Source organism: Magnolia sinica, chromosome 17 (assembly GCF_029962835.1).
Source record: "Magnolia sinica isolate HGM2019 chromosome 17, MsV1, whole genome shotgun sequence".
Taxonomy (NCBI): domain Eukaryota; kingdom Viridiplantae; phylum Streptophyta; class Magnoliopsida; order Magnoliales; family Magnoliaceae; genus Magnolia; species Magnolia sinica.
In genome coordinates this window covers 55,231,846-55,250,858 of record NC_080589.1, presented here as the reverse complement: position 1 = coordinate 55,250,858, position 19,013 = coordinate 55,231,846, and the positions used below count along the sequence as shown (strand labels likewise).

Below are 19,013 nucleotides of genomic sequence, written 5' to 3'. Positions count from 1 at the left end.
CAAGCTGCAGATTAGTTACCTTATACCTACAACAAATAAATCTTATTGTTTTCTGATTTATGGTCCATCCACGTGGTAGCCCGCCAAGTAAACTGCCCTGATCACAATGAAGAAGTGGCATGTGTACGGTAGAGATGTTTTCCACACTTCAGGGACCTCCAATACAGTATAAAAACACCAATAAATAATAATAATAATAGATAATAATAATAATAATATAACAATGAAAAATACAACCTCATTTGACAGCCAGAAGCTAGATTCCATCACATTTTCTAACCTGATATGAAAAGATATGAGTGCCAAAAAATCAAGGTACCAGTTAATCATTTCAAGCATAAAGAAAAACACACACACACACACACACACACACACACACACAAAAGAAATCCATTTTTATAGCAAATAACTATTCTATTTCAATTAAAAACAAAACAATAACAACAATAGTAATAGAACTTAACATCATACCAAGAGGAATTACTAAGATGTTGTTGAAACTCTAGATTCCATCAAAATTTCCAATCTGGCCATTAAGACACTAAACACAATTCAACTATTTGAGAACATAAATATCCATTTCAAAAAAAAAAAAAAAACCAACAAAAACAATATGTTTATGTTCCTCAAATGCTACTTGCACAATGTTACCAATCCAACACTGAAAATCATAATCTTCACTTAAAAAGTAATCATTCTTTCGGCTGACTGCATATGAATGAAATGCATGCTTGCAAGACGATGATCATACATTAGAATCTCTATGACAATGCTGTCCAACAAACAACATTGGTGGAATCGATACCTAGGCCCTGTTGAGCAAACCAAAACCTACCCCGAGTGATTTCAAAGAGAATAGATCTTGTTCATCCCATGTGAACAACATTCCAAGGAATATTGACCTCATCTAACCTACCTAAACGATCTGTCCAATTCATGTGGAAATTTGTGAAATGGTCCTGGTCTAGTTTTATGTTTTGATAGCTCTTGTCCAAAGAGGAGTTTCCATTTGCTGCCAGCAAATAGATGGTTGAAAAGAGAGATACAGCAACTGACTCCATTTAATTGAGTAAAGGCCCAAGTTCGGTGACTTTGACATTCCAATCTGCGACATTTTGGTGGCATGTCAATAAACAGTAGGACGAAAAACACCAATGGTCTGGATTAGAGAACCACGAGCGCAAATTGTTGAGATTCAAAAGCCCAATAAATTGTTCAGGGCGTCGGTGTAGGATCATATGATTCCACTCATGAGAATTTAGACCCAAGAAGCAACTGCAGCAACAGCTTGTGTTGCAAACGTGTAGGAGATCCGGGCCATTACCAGGTGGGACTCAATGTGAACATTGCCCAGTGCCAGCAGCCAGGCCCTTCTGATGGGACAATCTGGGACAATTGGTGATTTTTCAACTGACCATTTTCCTCACACAAGTCTGGCTCTTCTGATGAGTGGATTTGATGCAGGACATAAAATTAAATATGGTTAGAAACATCTTCCAATGAATGAAGAAGATGCGGTGCATCCCACATATGAATGTTGCTGGTTAGGAAAAAAATAAAGAAAATACCAAAAGCAAAGGAAAAAAAAAACAAAGAAAATATTAAAAAAAACAAAGAAAATATTAAAAAAAAACAGAGGCCTTACCTGTAACGCCCAATCTGAGGTCTGCACAGCGTGGTGGTAGGGAATGAGGGAGAGAGAGGTGGAGGCGGGCGTGGCTGGTAGTAGGGATTGAGGGAGAGAGGGAGAGCGACAGGTGGAGGCAGACGTGGCTGGTGTTAGGGATTGAGGGAGAGAGATGCTGCACGGGATGTAACTGCTTTGGGGATCTATAGAGAGAGAGAGAGAGAGAGAGAGAGAGAGAGAGAGAGAGGGAGAGGGCTGCACGGGTATGGCTTTAGCTGAGTAAAACTTTCTATTTGAAGGGCCGTGTACATCCTCGCCCTCAATGAAACCGGTATGACCGGTTCTACTGTGGTAAACGGATGGCCGTTGGTTTCAAAATGGCTCCATCTGACGGCAAGCAAGCTGATAGCGCTCGACCTTATAGAGTGCTTCCGTAAGGTCGAGCGTATAGTACCTTTTCCCATATATATATATATAATCAATTTGAATTGAATTAATTTTGAATTTAAAAAAATAAGCTTAACCGTGTTAACCGAGCTAACTCAGTTTGTGTACTGCTCTACACTTTAGTGTGGCCCACTTGTAATGTTCGCAGACTCGACTCGGAACTTTACTGATCCTGTGAGGCTAAATACCTGCTCATCCAAACTGAGGGAAAATAAGCCTTTTTAACCCTTACGGCCGAGTAGAGATGGAAGCCGATTAGGTGTTTCCCTGGTAACATCAAAGTTAGTGAGGCCCTAATATGGCGCTGTTTCATTGGCCGGCAGATGCTGGCGAGCGTAGAGTCGTGTATTGGGTACTACCCCCGTCTATCCTAAGCTCAGGACATACTAGGGCGCTGAGGGTCCACCATGATGTGTGGATTTTATCCACACAATCCATCCATTGTTCCATACCATTTTAGATTAGGAGGCCAAAATTGAGGCAGATCCAAGGCTCAAGTGGACCGCACAGTAACAAACCATGCTAATGATGCCCACTATTAAAACCTTCCAAAGGCCCACCGTTATGTTTATTTTGCATCGAACTTTTTCATAAGGTTATATAGACCTAAATCAAGTACAAACACAAATATCAGCTTAATCCAAAACTTTTGTGGCTCATAACCTAAAATACCTGTTTAATCCCCACTATATGGTTCACTAGAGCCTTGGATCTGTCTATTTTTTGGTATCGTAGACTAATAATGATATGGCAATTTGGATGGATGGTGAGGATGAAAGACATACATCATGGTGGCCCCTTATAGGCCCATTATGTCTCGATCTTGGGACAAGCGACGGTAGTACCCAAACCGCATCCTGGGACGAGTACGTACTTGACCTGAGAATAGTTTGAAAGTTAACGGAGAATGGATTGGCCCATTATGTCTCGATCTTGGGACAAGCGACCGTAGTACCCAAACGGCATCCTGAGACGAGTACGTACTTGACCTGACAATAGTTTGAAAGTTAACGGGAGTGGATTGGCTACTCTCCCTGACACCAGCCCCGTGGCTGGTGGTCGGTGCTCCGTGGGGCCATAATGATGTATGTTTTTCATTCATTCCGTTCATCCATTTTTACATATCCTTTTATGGCTTGACCCCGAGGGTTAACGGGCAATGAAATGGGACAACGTTCATGCCTCACCAAAAGTTTGATGTTACCCAAGAAACGCCTAATTGCTGCCTTTGAAAAATGCCCATCAATGGGAAAATTAGGACCGTCTGAAGGGACGCGTCTCTAGCTTATGTCCCACCCAAGTTGAGAAAGGATAGACCGGTCAACCGACCAAGTGTACAACTTGTATACCCTGTGTATTATCACCATCTCTCGTATTGAAAAATAAATAAGCCTAACAATTAGCTAAGCCTAGGATAGCAACAAGATTGGACTTGCAAGGATTTCTTGTTTTTTTTGCGTAAAAGACTCCGAGGGAGACTACACACTGCCTCGCTTTTTCGTGAACTCTTTGCAACTGGCACCCAATAACGGATGCGGATTTCCTGGAAAAGCCCTTCGCAGGAAGTTCCTGCGCAAGGATGCTGCCTGGGGCCCAACGAGATGTTTACGAGAAATCCACCCCATTCATCCGTTATTTTAGGTCATTTTAATACATAGGACCAAAATTTAGGTGTATCCAACACTCAAGTGGACCAAACGAGAGTGAAATTTTAGGAAAGAAATTCCTACCGTTGAAATCTTCCTAGGCACCACCTTGATGTTTATGTTCTATCCAAACCGTTTATAAGGTCATTAGAAATGGGATGAAGTGAAAACAGTAAAAAGATAGCCTGATACAAAACTTTTACGGCCATAAGAATGCTCCAACGGTGCTCACTAAATTCCCACTGCTTCCTCTCGTGTGGCCCACTTGAGTACTGGATACACCTCAATTTTTGTAATAGATACTAAAATGATCTAAAAAGACGGATGGACAGAGTTGATTTCTCAGAAACATCTCGGTGGGCCCCATCCAGCATCCTTGCCGCGTGCCCCACTAACGTGCGTATGACCTTTTCTTGGTGGACTGGGGAGGAATGGCAAGTGTGCTCCCAAAAGTATGACTGTCACCTCACGTGCCAATGTAGTACACATGTGTGAGGAATCCGGTTCTTTCATCTGCTGTGGTCCACTATTTATATGCCCTGGCCTGTAAATCAGGCTGTTGCATTTGTTATACAGTGGATTCAATGATGTTGAAGATGGACCATTTGTTAGTTCCTTTGAGGCATTATAAAAATGCTCGGCTAAGAGATTGTGTGGTAGGATCGCAATTTACAATTTGTAACAGCTGGGCCTGCATGATTCGATTGATTGTGAATGGTGGCTAATTTACCAAAACAATACCCCAGACTGGAAGCGGATTGGCTGGTGTACCAGTACCACACCACCCACCTGGCTGGTGTGTGTAAAAGGTATCGGATTGGAAGCGGATTGGCTGGGTACGCGGATTTCCTGCGAAAGCCTCTCGCAGGAAGTCCCTGCACTGGAACCCAGGTGGGGCCCATTGTGATGTTTGCGAAAAATCCTCTCCGTCTAAAACGTTTTATGACATGTGGCCAAAAATGAACCATATCCAAAGTTCAAGTGAGCCTAAAACATGAATGATTAAATGTCTACGGATAAAATATTCATGGGGTCACGGAAGTTTTGATTCATGCTGATATTTTTGTTTTCAATTCATCCTAATAGCAATGACATTTGGATGACACCTAAACATCATTATTGAGCCCAAGAAGGTTTCAACAGTAAAAACTTTCCTAACTATATTTTCTTTTAGCAAGGATCACTTGAGCTTTGGTTACGAAGCTTACTGTTAAAGGCTTTTGCAGAAAATCTGCATCCACGCTCCTCGAACTCCAAGTTGTACTAATGGTTCAAAGGAGATCAAAGTTACATGCACCCCATGGTGAAGTATTTATTATATCTATATTGTTCATCTAATTTTAGAAATCATTTTAGAGCATTATTTGAAAAATAAATCATATCCAAAGATCATCTAGACCATACACAGATGGCAGTAGAGATATTAATTTTCACCGTTGAATAATTTGTAGGGCCCACCATAATGTTTATTTTCCATCCAATCTAATCATAAGGTTACAAAGACCTAAATCAAGAGGAAAAAAAATTTCATACTACTCTAAAACTTCTGTGACCCCAAAAAGGGTTTCAATGGTAGACGTTCAATGTGTGGTCTACTTGATAGTCAAATCTATCTTATTTTTCATATAAAGCCTTAATATGAGCTTACCAAATGTATGGATAGTTTGGGTATAGCATGACACATATTTCATTGTTAGACTCACTAAACTTGCTAATGTAATTACAGTAGCAATACAGCTGGTGGGAGGTACCCCCGCCAATCTGCTTCCATCGGATTGGCTACTCTTGGGAGCGGATTGGCTGATGTACTACACATCAGCTATATTGCTAGTGTATTGAGCATTAGCAAGTTCTGTAAGTCCCATCATGAGGTCTATGTTATATCCAAACTGTCTATCCATTTTGAGAACTCGTCGTAAGGCTTGAGATGAAAAATAAGACAGATATAACAAGCAAGTGGACCACACTATAACAAATAGTAGGGGATTGAATGTACCATTGAAACCCTTTTAGGGTTCACAAATGTTTTGGATCAATATGAGGGAAAAAAATCCTCTAATCCAGGTCCTTGTGACCTTATGAACAGATAGGATGGAAAATAAATGTAATGGTGGGTCTACGAAATTTTTAACGATGAAAATTATTATCTCCACAGCTATTTGTGGTGTGATCCATTTGATTTTTAGGTATGATTTATTTTTTGGATAATAATTTAAAATGATTTCGAAAAATGGATGAACAATATGGATATAATAAAGACATCATTGTGGGGCCATGTAACTTTGATCACCTTTGTTCGAACAAATCTGTCTTCCAACACATACCTGGTGTGTGGTACACCAGCCAATCCGCTTCCCTTCTCCCCCTTTTGGTCGGTGCTATGTGGGGCCCACCATGATGTATTTGTTTCATCCATTCCATTCATCCATTTTTACATATCATTTTAGAGCTTCATCCAAAAAATTAGAGGGATATAAATCTCAGGTGGACCACACCACAGGAAAATAAATAGTGATTGGATATCCACCATTAAAATCCTCCTAAGACCATTGTGCTTTTTATTTGACATCCAATCCGTTGATTAGGCCATACAGACCTGGATGAAGGGAAAAAACAAAGATCAACTTGATCCAAAACTTTTATGACCCCCAAAAAGTTTTTAATGGTCTAAGTTCAGTCAATACTGTTTCCTATAATGTGGTCCACTTGAGATTGAAGTATATCACATTTTTTGTTTTATATCATAATATGATCTAGAAAAATAGATGAATGGCACGTATAAAATATATACATCATATTGGGTGCCACGTAGCATCGACCACCGGTCATTAGCTATTGGCAATTGAGTAGTCGATCCGGTTTTGCATGCAAGCGCTGACGTTCTAGAGCTTCGGAGCTGTGCGAACTGTTGACGCGGTCTGGCTAGTGACGCTGCCACTGGTCAGGTGGACAGTAGTCGATGCTACCTGGGCTCGACCATATGATCCATGTGTTTTATTCACACCGTCCATCATTTCAACACATCATTTTAATGACTTATCCGGTAAATGAAGCAGATCAAAATCTAAGGTGACCACACCATGGGAAAACATTAGTGATTGACCGTTTATCATTAAAAACATCCTAGGACCCACCATAATGTTTATTCAACATCCAACAATTAGGTCATACAGACTTGGATAAAGGCCAAGAACAAATATCAGCTTGATCCAAAACTTTTGTAGTCCCGAGAAGTTTTTAATGGTGAGAGTTCAATCAACAATACGTGGCTCACTTGAGATTTTGATCTATCTTAGTTTTGGATTTATACCATAGAATTATCTGATAAAATGGATGGACGGCATGGATGAGACACATACATCATGATGGATCCACATTGCACCGACCACTTGTAGCAAGGGAGTAGCCAATCTGTTTCCGTTTAAATGAGAGGCGGATTCGCTGGTGTACCACACACCACGAACTTTGCTGGTGCTCACGTGGCGCTCCAATAAGAGCACGTCAGCTTCTGGAGCCCCAAAATGTACGAACAATTAGAGGGGGGATCCAAGTATAACGGAAGCGTTTTGCGTATTGAGTAACTCAGTACGGAAGGCGTACTGAGTAAACTCAGTCGGCCCAGTGTTATTCATGCATTGTATCCACTCCGTCCATCTCTTTTAATACATAATTTTAGGGTCTTAATCTAAAATTAGAGTTATCCAAACCTCAAATGGACCACACCACAGGAAATAGTGTGAATTAAACATTTACCATTGAAAAGTTCTTGGGGACAACAGAAGTTTTAGATCAAGCTGATATTTGTGTTTTCCCTTCATCCATGTCATTCTGTTTTTATAAACATGTTGGATGACAATTAAACATCACTAGGGGCCTTAGAAAGTTTTCAACGATTGAAATCAATACTTCCACTTTTTTCAGTGGTATGGTCCACTTGAGCTTTGTATATGCATCAATTTTGGGTTGAACCCATAAAATGATATGGAAAAACGAATGGATGGCATGGATAAACCACATGCATTCGAGGTGGGCCCAACTGAGTTTACTCAGTATGATAAGAGCTACTGAGTAACTCGGTACGCAATCCGATTTCAAGTATACCTCACGGTGGAGCTCTCGGTGACGTCAACACACCAGCCAGGTCGGTGGACCCAATTGATAAGTGGCTTAGATTTTCACCTCTGACTAATTTCCTGAGCGTGCCTTGTGAGATTTGAGTAAAGAGTATTACTAATGCTAATTTCTTCTCCTTCTTCTTCATCTTCTTCTTAATTTTTAAGTATACTATTACTAGTAATTTCTATTTTCAGTTGTTGAGTTACAATCTCTTATCTCTTATATCATTTTCAGAGGTTAGCTACCCAACACGCGCTATCACATCCAACACACGTGCCAACCAGGATGGCTGCTCCCCCAGCCACCAGCCCGGTGGCTGACGGTCGGTGCTCCGTGGGCCCACCATGATGTATGTGTTTCATCCATTTTTACGGATCATTTCAGGGCTTGATCCCAGGAATGATAGGGATATAAATCTCAGGTGGACCACACCACGGGAAAATAATAGCGATTGGATATCCACCATTAAAATTCTCCTAAGGCACACCGTACTGTTTATTTGACATCCAATCTGTTGATTAGGTCATACAGACCCTGATGAAGGGAAAAAACAAAGATGAGCTTGATCCAAAACTTTTATGGCCCAAAAAGTTTTTAATAGTTGACGTTCATTCAACACTCTTTCCTTTAATGTGATCCACTTTAGATTGGTATATACCTCAATTTTGATCTGGTACCATAAAATGATCTAGAAAAATAGATGAACAGCATGGATGAAACATATACATCATGGTGGGGCCCACATCTGATTGGTGAATAAAATGGCCTTCACCATCATGTTTTCTATATGTAAGATTAAGGCAGGTAGGCGGGCCACAAGAGTATTTATGTTTTTGAATAAGGGTGGCCCACCTGCTGATTGGAATAGCCTGCTTTTGTGGTAATTTTCATGATGGTGACAATCTCAGTCATTGGTCAGGTGTCCCAAAAAATTGTCACATTGTCATGGGCGTTGCGTGTGAAGGTACCTGTGTAGTGTGCCCATGTGGACCAGCAAAACTATTGTCTTTCAGGAGGGTCATTGTACATGAGATGTGCTCCGTAAAAATGGATCTTATGGAGGCTGAAATTGTAAATAACAAACTAACCCAGGTCTTGGTATCGATCCCTAGCGGGGGTGGCTAACAATGAGTGTGTGTACTGACATGGGTGTGTACTAAAAACCAAACCCCCCCCCCCCCCCCCCCAAAAAAAAAAAAGGTGCCTTTGGACTAACAATCTCAATTTTAAGGGTGGAAATGGGAATGGCGACCGGCCGGACCCAACAAGACCGACTTGACTTTGGACCCGGTTGGACCTATTAGCTTCGAGTCGAGCTTGGCACAGCTCGACTCGGCTCGGCCACTAGTTGACCCCAGCTAGAACTCGACTTGGCTCGGTCCTTGAGCAACCAGCTCGGCTCGGTTCGATCAGCCGGTCGGGCCAGTTTAAGCCGAGTTCAAGCCTTTGTAGCATTTTCACAAACATATGAAGTGCACTTTTAATTTCTTACTGTATGTAAAATAGCAATAGCGGTTTATAAGTATTTCATTAAACATCTTGTAGGCAAGATCAAAATCAAGAAAAAATATATTCGTTTCGTATACATACTTTCCTTGCCACCAACTGACACTTCATTGAGTCATTTCATCAAACACTTGGTAAGCAACATCAATATCAAAGTAACCGAGTCACTGAACTACCGAGTTCGATTCTAGTTGGGGTTTAACCCAAGTCGAGTCAAGCTCGAGTAAGCTCAAACTCGGTTCGAAATTTTTTCGAACTCACAAAATCAACTCAACTCGCCTCGAACTCAATTTCGAACTGAGTTGAATCGAGCATTTTCAAGTCGAGTCGAGCAAGCTAACTGAGCTAACTCGGTTCGTGTACAGCCCTAGGTGCACACAGTTCGGTTCGATCTGGTTTTGGGTGAAACCAAAGCCGAACCGTTCCCAATGGTTCCAGGAAAACTAGAACCGGAACAGGACCATTTGCACCCTAGAGTCGAATTGGAACTGGACTGTAAAAACAGGTTCGGTTCAACGGTTCTAGGCTTTTTATAATCCAGCCCAAATTTGTCCTATCCTACAAATATGCCATTTCAATCCTTGGTCAGGCAGCATCATGCATCTTGAATGCAACATTAGTTTCGTCCATCCGAAATATCTATTTCTTTGCACATGTGTGGCCAACTCGTGATGGATAGATTAGTAACTTTTGAGCAAGAAATAGGAAATTTAGCAATTTTTGGTCTGGGCCAGGTTGGGTCTAGTCCCATGCTGGGCATGGTCCAGGCTTTGGCCTTTGGTCTCAAGGGTCAGGCCAAATCAGTCCTAGTGGGGTCAGTATTCGCTTATTGAATCTCAGAATTTCATGGGATTTTATTTTTATTTTTATTTCCTTTTCTTTCATTTTGTATTTGCCCTAGGATATTATAGGACAGAGATCATAGTTTAGTATGCTTTTGGGTACAACAAACATTAAGGAATTTCATGATTAATAAGTCTAATTGGATGCAAAATATCATGAAATTTCAACCAACCGCAGTGTTATATAAATTATGGGTTTATCAAGATTATTTTTTAATCCTTTTTATAATTTCTAACGCATAATTACTTTCATGATCTCTGTCCTAGGATATTATAGGACAGAGATCATAGTTTAGTATGCTTTTGGGTACAACAAACATTAAGAAATTTCATGATTAATAAGTCTAATTGGATGCAAAATATCATGAAATTTCAACCAAACGCAGTGTTATATAAATTATGGGGTTATCAAGATTATTTTTTAATCCTTTTCATAATTTCTAACGCATAATTACTTTTAATTTTGAACTCAATTTTAAGTGGCAACCAAACAGCGTTGTAATGGAAATTAATTTCTAATTTGGTTTATTAATGTTTTCTCTCAAGAAAATATATGGCGCGTTCGGTTGAATCTGGTATCAACTGCCTATGATTATTCTCTGCGATTAGAAACTGTCCACAAAGGCACTGTGGCCTTTAGTTCCCATCTATGACCTATTCATGTAATTATCATACATGGAATCCATTACCGGCAGCAATGGGCTTAGTGCTCCGCCGGGCCCAAAGAGCCTAAGCCGGCTTTTAACCTGGCTTAGACCCACTAGATAGGCCCATGGGCCGGGCTTGAGCATGGCGTGATGGCATCCATTCAATTTTTGGGCCAGGGTCGGCTCAAGGCATTTTAGCCAACCCAACTCATATGTATATAGGTCATATTCTACAAATGCCACTCCGATCCTTCATTAGGCCATACCAGGCATCTTAAGGAGGCCTTTGGATGGTAAGTTACTTTAGGTAAGCTACTTATGTCATATGTAGCTTATCTTGGTTTGTAGTTAATTAACAGATAAATATGTTTAGCAAACAACATACTTATCATCCAAAAGGTAGAAAAGCACATTTGGTCTCCATCATAAGTAATTATTTTGAAAGTCTGTTTGGTTCCCCTCATAGTCATCGACCATCATGTTGGGCCAACCTTTGATGTGGATCATTCATTGTGTGCCCCACTTTGATGTGGGTTGTCCATCATGCAAGGCCCACCTTTGATGTGGGTAGTCCATCATGCAAGGCCCGCCTTGGTTGTTGGCCATTCATCATATTAGGGGTTGACCTTTAATGTGCAAATTTCACTAGGTAGGGCCCACCTTTGATGTTAGTAATCTATCATTTGGACCCACCATCAATATTATTGTCCATCATGTGGGGCCCATCCCATTATCCACTACCCATCATGTGGGGCCTACCTTTGATGTGGAGTGTCCATCATGTGGGCCCACCTTTGATGTGGGTCCTCCATCATGTGGGACCCACCTTATATATGGGTGGCTCATCATTAGGCCGAACTTTAATGTAGACCGTCCATCATGTGGGCCCACCTCCAATGCGGTCCATCCATCGATCATGCAGGACCCACCTCGGATATGGGTGAATCATCATTAGGCTGACCTTTGATGTGGATCATCCATCATGTGGGGCCCACCATTATTAATTGCCCATCATGTGGAGCCCACCTTTGATGTGAGTTGCCCATATGTGGATGTTGAATCCTGGGGTGCGGAATCAACTCGTGTTTCCACGGGTGCCTTTTTTAAAGGGCTTCGTGTTGTAATTGAAAAAGTGTTGTGTTTGACCAAAGTCCCCACTAGCCAGTTGTTCGTCTTTATAGTCGGCTAGACCCTAGCTATAGAAACGTTAGGAGAGAGGATCCAGAGATTCTCAACCCTAGGATGATTTTGTTAGTTTGTGACTAGAGATTGAGGGTGAGGGATCACAATTATAAAGAGAGAATGTGTTAATCACCCTCTCTGCCCGTACTTTCATATGATCTCTACTTCACAAGATCCTTATTCTTGAGGGATAAGGATCAGTTCTCGTGCACAAATGAAGCAAATGTGTGCGGAGTATCATGTTAAGTGCAAAGCTTATGACAAGCTTTGGTTCGTGCTAGAGAAATCCAACCTAATCCCTTCACTTGCCAAAGCAAAATGACCAATCGGTCCAAAATTCCGATGCACAGGATCTGACTTAGTTGGCAAGCCACAGAGCATACGTTAATATCGACCAGGCGCAAGATGCAATATTATACAGAATTGATAAACTTAGTAAGCAATAGGGTTGATAAGGGAATGAATGTTGCACAATACTAATGCTAAGATGAAGATGATTAAAAGTTGAACGGTTAGATGAACGGTAGTGATGCAATGATTGGATTGAGTGTCTTGGATTGAGATTTGGATGGCTCAGGTGGCTCTAGATTAGGTTGGGCTAAACTAGACCTAGGATGAACTCTTTCCTATAGCTCTTTCATCTCCTTGGTGGAGGGATGGAGTGACTAGACTAAGGATTAACCACTTGTTAGGGATGGTTAAAGGCTTTGAAAATGAGAGAGGATGCTTTGAAATGTGAAGTGAGGGGGGATTTATAGCTCACAAGCCTGGTTTTCTTACAATTCTAGCCAAGTTTGAGGTTAAAGAATGTTGGATGGCTGAGATTTAAGATTACCACGTGGCAAGTTCTTAAGTGTTGGATTTGATGGCATATGATGTAATTTTGGCACAAGGGAGGGGTTATTGGAGCATTTGACTTTTGCACATGCTTGGAATTTCTAAAGGAACCAGTTGCATAAGGATGAGTAGCTGGCCAAAGTATAGATCGAGCCACGTGGTAAGCATCATCTTGTGGGCCTCTTGTACAAAGCCAGCCTTCCAGTTTTGGTAGGTGAGCTCTCCCACACATGTAGAGAGTGTTGAGGGTCAAATATTGCATATTAGACTCTGGTTATTACTTGATTTTATGAATATTATAATGCTTAACATTCTATTTTAATCATGTTTGTGTTGCAAAGTGAATTTAAGAGCTTGGACTAAAAAGGTACTAAAAGCATAGATTTAATGCTCAAAATTCACCAAGGCAAGGGACGGATCTTAGGAGACCAAGATTGAAGAATTCACAAGTGAAAGATTCGAGAAAATCAAGTGATTGAAGATAAAGAAGCCTGAGAATCGTCCTGAATGCAAGATCACAGGGTTCCCACCATCCGTTTGGCATGAAACTTTATATTCAGATTGAGGATCATAAAGTAACTGTATATGTAAAATTTCAACCATTGGATCTTAGTGGAAGTGGCCCAATGAAAAGATCAGTGACAAAATCACCAATTTGGGGCCCACCTGATCTCTGGATATGCTTTAAACTTGGGCTCACCCCTTAAATTGGATGGAAGAACGGATGAACGGAGTAAATTCCTCAAAACATCACCGTGGACCCCACCTTGAGTGGTGTGCCCACGCAGCGTACAAGTGCACTCACAGTGCACCGAATCATGGGAGTCGGTCAGCGTGCGCTGACCCGACTCCCTTCTCCATTACGCATGCAGCGAGCGGACAGGGTCCCGCTGTGATGCATGGTGGCCCACCTCCTTCATTCGGATGACCGATTCGAACTGTCCAATGTGTCCGGAAGGTGGGGCCAACAAAACCTATGAAGTCCACATGCATCCATGCACTCACACACAAGAGGAGTATGTTCAAACGCAGGATGGACGGTAGAAGCTAAGATTCAGTGGGCCGCGTCAACAACAATCCAAAACCACCCATCTCCGTCTGAAATTCCGCCAAAAATCCAATGGACGGAGTGGATTTCTCTTTTGATGTTGATCATGGGCCCACCGAGCATATCAGCATAGGTACATGCACAAGGACGTGCGTCTAGATGCTGCCGGCCAACGTGGGCCGTTGTGCGATCACGGTCAGGTTCGGATCCATGATCCGGACCGTCCAAAAGCTGCAAAAGGTGGTACCGACCCTTCCCATGGAGTAAGAATGGACGGCGTGGATGATCCCTGCCCCGAAAACCAATCCAAACGCAACTCATTCTTGCGGTTTAGCTGCATAAAGTGCAAAAGTGAGTAAGCTCTTCACTGACTGTCTCCAAGCCAACCGACCTACTCCAGCCTATAAAATAGAGAGAGAAAGGGATGCGAGGGGATCATCAAGCAGCCGTGGAGCCGCGAATGAGCAAGAGAAGAGAGAGAGAGAGAGAGAGAGAGAGAGAGAGAGAGAGAGAGACGGCCAGTAAAAGGAGTTTCCTCTTCTTTTCCTTTCATTGTTTTCATATGTTTCTTTTAAGAGAATTTAGTTAAGCATGCCAATGGTTGGCTAAACCACTTAGCTAGGGCTAAGAGGTGAAGCTTGTAGCATGATAAGGTGTTTTTTTTTATGGTTTTGATTTATGTTAAGTTGAACTCACTTTGATTCTAGTTTGATTATGAGAAATACTTTTAGTTTTTAATGGTTTGTTGTGACTTACATTACAATAGATCTACAATAGCTGTGAGTATGTTCTCTTCATTATAGGGATTGTGAACTCGGGAACCCAGTAATTCACTATCATCCCCTGGGCATGGTTGGATAATGGAATTCTCCCTAACTCTCACAATTCTCTTAGATTGGTTGTGGATTAGTTAAATTCTATTGTTTGCTTTGTCTCATGGGCATGGTTTTGTGATGGAATCAATTCTAGTTCTCATACTTCTCATCTCTTGAGAACTGGATTAAAGGAAGTTCAGAATTGAATTTTAATGAATTATCTTCCAACTGGATGAAGATAGGACTCTGATTCCAGTTATGATCTTGAATCAAGCATAGATCTCCCTGATCTCTACAAGTGGATCCTTGAAAACCCTAGTTTCCCACCTTTGAATTTTACAAGTTTTAGTTAAATAATTCACCATTATTCTCCTACATTTTCCTGATTTAGATTACATCTTCTTCTAGTTCTAGTTCTGGTTATTTTCAGAATACGTGTAAGGTTCAGTCCCTATGGATTCGACCTCGGTCTTACCGAGATTATTACTACAACGCGACCCTACACTTGGGGTTGTGAACAAGTTTTTACGCCGTTGCCGAGGATTGACGGTTGTGTTTTTCTGAAATTAGCTAGTTTTGATATTAGTTTAAGATTAGGTTTTTATACTTTCTAATTTTAGGATTAGGTTTTTTTGTTTGATTTTTAGAAACTAACCTAACTTTCCTATTTTGTAGAATCGTAATATAGAAACTTCTAATTCTGTAATCTCTTTTTAATTTTTTCTTTCTATTTTTAGATTAAGGTTTGTTTTTTAAAAACTTTCCTTTTTAGAAACTAGTTTACTTTCTATTTTTATTTTTAGGAACTTTCTTATTTTAGAATTCTTATTTTAGAAACTGACTTGTTTTGTTTTATTTTGCAGGACCTAACATAGGAACTTCTAAATTGGTAACTTCTTTCTAATTCCCTCTCTCTTTCTAATTCTAGATTTCTATTTCCTTTCTTCCTTTTTATGTTTAGGTTAGAATCTGAGATTGAGGGCTGAGAGTGTTTCATGCCCAAGTGGGTCCATAACAACACTCGACGTCTTTTGAGTGAAGGAGGATTGGTTGAGGGGTTAACTATCCATCGCAGGATTAAACACCACTTAAGATCTCCAAAGTTAATTGAGGTTATAACTGTAAATCAACTGACCAATCAACCAGAAGGACAACCTCAACCTCGGGTTGGGAAAGTCCAGGATGAAAATAAGGTGCATCAAGCACCCCTGCCTCGTACTTTAAGAGATTATTTACAACCGGTGGGGGTGAGCATGCCCTCATGCAGGGTTTTTCTAGAAAATACGGGACATATGGATATCAAGCTATGGGTGATCCAACTCCTTCCAAATTTCCATGGGCTTGAGTCAGAAAATCCATATTTACACCTAAAAGAGATTTATGAGATCATAGCCACTATATATTTTCCTAACGTGTCTGACGACATGGTCAGGTTGAAACTCTTTCCCTTTTCTTTGAAAGAGAAAGCTAAGATGTGGTTACATTCACTACGTCCTCGATCTATTGGTAGATGGAATGACATGACAAGGGAGTTCATAAAGAAATTTTTCCTATACCATAAGACGAACACCCTTAGAAAGTCGATTATGAACTTCACCCAAAGGGAAGATGAAACATTTTTCCAATGCTGGGAGTGGTTCAAGGATCTTTTCAGTTCATGCCCACAACATGGTTTTGAAATATGGCGCATCACGAACTTTTTCTTTGATGGACTAACATCTCTCATGCGCCAATTAGTCGAGACAATGTATAATGGGGAGTTTATGAATAAAAGTGTCGATGAGGTGTGGGATTACTTTGATAAGCTTGTTGAAAACACACAATCATGGGACATCACCCCAAAACCAAGCACCATGTCTAAGCCAACTCAATCCAAGGAGAGGGGTGGAATGTATCTCCTGAAAGAGGACGATGATATCAATGCTAAAATGGCTTATCTCACTAGAAAACTCGAGGCCATGGAATTAAAGAATGATAAGGGTAAGGAAATTGTTTGCGGTATTTGTGGTTGTAACATTCACACAACTGAAGATTGTCCGACAATATCTGCCTTTCAAGAGGTACTGAATGAGCAATCTAATGCCGTAAGTAATTACCAAAGACTTTTCAGTGGGCCCACCTCTAATACATACAATCTTAGTTGGAGAAATCATCGAAACTTCAGTTGAAGGAATAGACAAACTGCTACCTCTCAAGGTTTCTTAAACCAAATTCCAAATCAAGAGAAACCTGAAGAGGACCCGGTTCTAAAACACCTTCAAAAGCATGAGCTTTTCAATCAAGGTATGGTACAAGCCTTTCAAGACCTCACATAGGCCATACAAGGACTTGAGACTAAAAGTGCGATTGGAAAAAAGGGGAGCCTTCCAGCTCAACCTCTTCCCAATCCAAAACCACAATATGAAGTTAACAACCCAAGCTCTTCGAAACAGATGGAGTAAGATAAATCTATCACCACTCTTAGGAGTGGGAAGACTATTGACAAGACCATTCCAGTTAGGGCTAAAAAACCTAAGGACCCGAAAGTGGACAACAATTATAGATCTAGCCATGCCCCATAAGAACTAGAACCAGAACTTTAAGGCAAGCCAGTTGCTCCATTTTCCCAATAGTTGGTTGCACCAAAACCTTTATCTAACTCTCAAGACATTTTAGAGGTGTTGAAATAAGTGAAGGTCAATATTCCTCTACTAGATGCGGTTAAATAAATACCTTCATATGTCAAATTTCTGAAAGACTTGTGTACAACCAAAAGACGGTAAAATATTCAAAAGAAAATCTTCTAAACTGAGAAAGTGAGTGTCATCCTAAAGTAAGATGTGCCACAGAAATTTAAAGATACCCGTAGCCCAATCATACCTTGCATAATTAGGAACTACCGAATTGAGTACGCACTTCTTGACTTATGAGCAAGCGTAAATCTGATTCCCTACTCGGTCTACAAACAATTAGGTTTTGGTGAATTAAAATCTACCCTAACCACACTACAACTTGCCGATCGCTCAATTCGTGTACCGAGAGGGATAATTGAGGATGTGTTGGTCTATGTTGACAGATTTTACTACCCTATACATTTTATCATCCTAGATACGAAACCCATCAGTAACATGAGCATTCAGATTCCTGTTATTCTTGGTCGCCGATTTCTTGCCACTTCAAATGCAATCATTAATTGTAGGAATAGAGTCATGAGTATGTCTTTGGGGAATATGACATCGGAGCTAAATATCTTTTTCAATACAGGTAAACGATTAGAGGATGATGACGATTTCCAAGACAATAACATGATTGACTCTTTCGTGAAAGATAGAACACCTTTGACCTTATCCTTTAATCCTCTAAAGACGTGCCTGGCCCACTCCCATGATTTTGATGATGACATGATTAGGGAGATGGGTGTCATGCTTGATACTATGCCGGTACTTGAAGTTAACCGATGGAGGCCAGAATTTGAAGAGTTGCCCCAAACTGGTGAAGTGCTTCTGCCGTCTAACCTCAAGGCATTGAAGCTTGACCTAAAACATTTGTCTTCTGATTTGAAATATGTCTATTTAGGTCAAGATGAGACATACTAATGGTGATTTCTTCCCACCTTGAGTAAGAATAAGAGAGTATGCTCATATCTACTCTCATTGAGCATAAGGGAGCCCTTGGATGGATAATTGTGGACCTCAAGGGAATTGACCCTTTGATTTATACTTACCGCATTTATCTAGAGGATAATTCGAAGACCTCATGGAAATCACAACGTAAACTAAATCAAAACATGAAAGAAGTGGTTAAGGCCGAAGTTCTTAAACTATTGGATGTGGGTATCATATACCCTATATCTGATAGTTAATGGGTGAGTCCAACTCAGGTGGTTCAAAAAGTCTGGAGTCACCATTGTAGCCAATGCCAACAATTAACTCGTGCCAACTAGAGTTACTACTAGTTAGAGAATGTGCATTGACTACAGGAAGTTGAATACCGTCACAAGGAATGACCATTTCCTTTGCCCTTTATTGATCAAATCTTAGAAAGGCTAGCCAGTCACTGGTACTATTGTTTCCTTGACGGGTATTCGGGCTACAACCAGATAGAGATAGCCCCTGAAGATCAGGAAAAGACCACATTCACTTGTCCCTTTGGCACCTTTGCTTATCGAAGGATGTCATTCGGACTATGTAATGCCCCTACCACTTTTCAATGATACATGATGAGTATTTTTTCTGATATGGTGCGGCAATATCTAGAGGTCTTCATGGATGACTTCTCTATCTTCGGTCTATCTTTCAGCGATTGCTTAAAGAATCTTAAA

General features: G+C 40.8%; 1 non-coding gene across 1 annotated transcript; it reads right to left on the bottom strand.

Moving 5' to 3' along the window:
- Positions 1–16,281: 16,281 nt before the first annotated feature.
- Positions 16,282–16,388, bottom strand: LOC131232085 (small nucleolar RNA R71). Its single transcript, XR_009164688.1, has one exon. It is a non-coding gene; the product is annotated as a small nucleolar RNA R71 (small nucleolar RNA).
- Between the last annotated feature and the right edge of the window lie 2,625 nt (positions 16,389–19,013).